The sequence below is a fragment of the Ornithorhynchus anatinus genome, unplaced genomic scaffold (assembly GCF_004115215.2).
Source record: "Ornithorhynchus anatinus isolate Pmale09 unplaced genomic scaffold, mOrnAna1.pri.v4 scaffold_88_arrow_ctg1, whole genome shotgun sequence".
NCBI classification, from domain to species: Eukaryota; Metazoa; Chordata; class Mammalia; order Monotremata; family Ornithorhynchidae; genus Ornithorhynchus; species Ornithorhynchus anatinus.
The window spans coordinates 570,240-574,635 of record NW_024396941.1 but is presented as its reverse complement, the minus strand read 5'-3'; the positions used below and the strand labels follow the sequence as shown (position 1 = coordinate 574,635).

At 44.2% G+C, this 4,396-nt stretch overlaps 1 non-coding gene across 1 annotated transcript; it reads right to left on the bottom strand.

Annotated features, from left to right (window-relative positions):
* Positions 1–297: 297 nt before the first annotated feature.
* Positions 298–401, bottom strand: LOC114808998. Its single transcript, XR_003756749.1, has one exon. It is a non-coding gene; the product is annotated as a U6 spliceosomal RNA (small nuclear RNA).
* Positions 402–4,396: the final 3,995 nt, after the last annotated feature.

The window sequence follows — 4,396 nt, the reverse complement described above, 5'->3', positions numbered from 1 at the left end:
GATCAATCTTCCTATCATTCATTCATTCATTCAATAGTATTTATTGAGCGCTTACTATGTGCAGAGCACTGTACTAAGCGCTTGGGATGAACAAGTCGGCAACAGATAGAGACAGTCCCTGCCGTTTGACGGGCTTACAGTCTAATCGGGGGAGACGGACAGACAAGAACAATGGCACTAAACAGCGTCAAGGGGAAGAACATCTCGTAAAAACAATGGCAACTAAATAGAATCAAGGCGATGTACAATTCATTAACAAAATAAATAGGGTAACGAAAATATATACAGTTGAGCGGAAAAAATATGGAACGCTTCACGAATTTGCGTGTCATCCTTGCGCAGGGGCCATGCTAATCTTCTCTGTATCGTTCCAATTTTAGTATATCCCATAGGAGGCAGGGTGCCTGCCCCACTGCAGGAAGTTCGGGAAGAAGAAGAGGTCAAGGAGTCTGAGGAGGAAGAGAAAGAATAAAAAGGTGAAGAAATCCATTGAGGAGGGGCAGTGTCATGAAGGTGCAGTGTGAAGCAGTGTCGACTAGTGGAAAGAGCAGCGACCTGGGGGTTGGGGAACAGGTTTCAAATCCTCACTCTGCCAAATGTTTTCTCTCTTACCCTGGACAAGTTACTTAACTTCTCTGTGCCTCAATGTCCTCAACTGTAAAATGGGGATTAAATACCCTTTCTCTGACCTACTTAGATTGTGGGTTACCCCCACAGTCCCCTTGGGGGATAGGGGCTGCTCTCGACCTGATTGACTCGTATCTACTCCAGCACTTAGAACATTGCTTAGCTCATAGTATGTGCTAAACAAATACAGTGCTACTCTTCCTCCTCCTCCTCCTCCTATCAACTATTACTACTGCTATTAATAATAACAATAATAATAGGCCCAAGAGATACTGATTCCCAGGGACAGCTTCTTGGCATGTTGAGTATTTGCTTCAATCAATCAATCAATCTATCAATCTTTTCCCACATCATCCCCCTAGCCTGGAAATCCCTCCCCTTCTGTATATGCCAGACAACCACTCTCTCCACCTTCAAAGCATTACAAAGGGCACATCTCCTCCAAGAGGTCTTCTGTCATCAAGAGCTCTCTTCCCCAGCTCGCTCTTCCTTCAGCATTGTCTCTGCACTTCTTTCTGTGACCTTTGGACACTTGAAATTCACCCACCCCATCCCCACAGCGCTTATGTATATATCTTTAAATTTTATATTATAAATTACTTATGTATTCTTATTAATGTCTGTCTTGTAGACTGTAAACCCCTTATGGGCAGGGAACATGTCTGCTAATTCTGTTATATTATACTCTCCTAATCGCTTAGTGTAGTGCTTTTCACATAGTAAAAATTCAATAAATATGATTGATTGATTGATTGATTGAAGGAAATACTCAACATCCCAAGAAGCTGTCCCTGGGATTCAATATCTCTTACTGAACTCTTACAGTGCAATCCTGCCCCTACTGTCTGTATCTCACCCTCTTTGTTCTACTGAGCCTGCATTCACCCAGCTTTCCCTTGACCTCTACTGGGCAAATCTATATTAATAATGATAATCATTAGGGTATTTATAAGCACTCTCTATATGCCAACCACTGTGCTAGTCACTGGGTTATACAAAATTCAATCTATTCAGACACTGTCCTAAATGAAGCCATTCACCTGAATGGATAGGAGAGGATATTCATTCTCCCATTTCACAGTTCAGGAAACTAAGGCACACAGAAGTTGAGTCACTTTCTTAAGATCATAGAGCAGACAATTTGCCCAGCTGGGATTAGAACTCAGGTCCTGTTCCTTTTCCACTAAGCTATGCTGAATGTTTATATTTTACCTACTCTAGTGCTTACTATAGAATACGTGGCAAAGAGTAAGCTCTGTAAGTTCTGTATACATGCTAAACTTATAATCACTGCTTCTTTGCCCTTTCCTCCTGGTCTTGCTCTTTATGCAGTTGTCACATTCTAACATTTTGCCATCTTAGAATCTCTTCACGGCCTGGGTTTTACAGTCACAGGACAACTCCTGATTCCAGACACTTGACTGCTCCTGCTAAAATTTTATTATAAAACCTGTCCTAATCTCACCCCTTGACTATTCTGGGTGCTCTTCTTCTCTTCTCCCTCTTCCCTGTCTCTCCCTGGGAGCTCTTTTCTTCATACAATTCAACTGCCAACTCTGTGGGGATAACCCTACCTCTCTCTCTCATCCTTCAGCTACACTATAGTGTCAGCTATTTGATCCTCCAGAACCTTAAATTTACCTTGGAAATAACATCCTCTTCATCTTCTTTCCTAAAGAGTTTGATCAGAGGGAAGCTTGGGGTCATGACCCCAAATGAGTCCCGATCCTGAGGGTACCAGAATTCTAAGATCTCAGGACATGCATCACTACACCTATGTCACAGACGGAACTCACTTTCAAGGAGTGGGTGGTAGGGTGGGGAGGGCGTCGAGGAAGACAAGATGACATGGGGAAAGGCTGGTGAAGGTCAGCGCAAGAGAAAAAGTTCTCACTGTTCAGTCCAGTGAGATGGAATTTCTAGTGCCATGCCCACCCCAGTCCCACCTATAGCACCCCAATTTCATCACCACCAAACTCCCATTCACCCTTAGTCTCTTCCTAACCTAGTTACTGCTCCTCCTTTTCACCAAAACCTAGCTCAGCACTGATGATGCCGTCTTCTCTACCCGCTCTCCCAAGGTGGCTTTGGCTTCTCACTCTTCCCCATTTAACAGAGAAAAGGGGAGGAGTTGGCCTTGTCCTCTCCCTTCAATTCCAACGTGATTGCTTCCATTCCTCTCCTCTTTCCTTAAAGCCCACGTCATCTGACTCTACCAATCATTACAACTACTAGTCACAGTTATCCATGGTTACCTGAGCACTTTCTCCACTTTTCTGAATGATTTTGAATCATTTGAAATGAAGGAGAAACAGAGAGCCAATCATGAGTGAAACTGTTTGTGTAACTCCTCCGATAAAGAAACAGAAGTAAGGAGATGTAGCTAGACAAAATTACTAAGACCAGCAAGAAAGGAAAGCCAAGAAGGACACCTGGTGGATCAGATTAAGATAAACTGCCCCTGAAGTAAATAGTGACATTCAAGGGAAGGTGTGTAAGGGTGTCATATCATATCAAGGGCCTGGGAAACTAGCCATAAAAGGAGGTTTACAGAACTTAGGGTCGCGGTTTATTGTTCTTCGCTTGAGCTCAGCAATATAAGACAATTTTCCTGGGGTAAGCTTGGTGATAGTCCCAGATAAAAATTTACTATTTCCTCCTGAAAATCTGACTCCTTGTCATGTTCATTATCAGCAGGGCAACAGTTAGCACCTATGTGTGTAAATCTAGTTTAATGCAGTTAACTGGTGGGGAGGTTAATTGACCCTGGAGATTTTTCATGGAAATCCTGGGGACAAGCAGGCTCCCTCTCTTGTGCTGCCCAGTTCACTGCAGTTTAAAGAGCAGCACTCCCTTTAAAAGTCAGTCACCCTGCTCAAGCTGGCTTGCAGTGGCTGCTTGGAGAAAAATTTGAACTTCATAGCGCCCCAGATAGAAGTTGTCCTCTTTAATCGCCGGGTTAAGTGGGGCGATGGGAGAGGGATGCTCAATGTGGTTTCTCCCTCCCGGAAAGGGGAAGCCCTCGGGATCATCTGAGCTGGGGGGGGGGGGGGGGGGATCTTTGGAGTGGTCCCAGGGTCCAGTGGGGAAATCTGAACCATCTCCATACAATACTGTAGCCATGACCAAATGGCTGAGAAGCACTATGGCTTAGGGGATAGAGCAAGAAGATTATGGGTTCTATTCCCAGCTGCGGAGCAGGGATTAGAATCCGTGACTCTGACTCCTAAGCCTGTCTTCTTTCCACCTAGCCACGCTGCTAATCAGCTGTGTGACTTTGGGCAAGTCACTTCACTTCTCCGTGACTCAGTTACCTCATCGCTAAAATGGTGATTCAAACTGTGAGCCCCATGTGGGACAACCTGATTGCCTTATATCTACCCCAGCGCTTAGAACAGTGCTTGGCACATAGTAGGCACTTAACAAATACCATCAGCGTTATTATTATTATTAGAGAGAGAGAGAGATTGCGTGTCTATTCAGTCATAAACTCTGACACACAGAATCCCATTTCTGGCCCCAATTTAATGTTACATCCCGATAAGTCCAATTAGGGACAAGGGGGTTTGTGACTCAGCTGTACTGATGGAACAAACCATGGAATTCAGTATTATTGTAAGAAAAAACATTTTTTAACCCCACAAATCATTCGTAGTACAGGATCCTTCTTCCATTAAACCCCCCAACCCAGGGGTGATGAGACACCATTAATACCTCCAAGCAGGGGCAAAGAGATTAAGCCCTCAACCCAGAGACAATGTGATTTCTC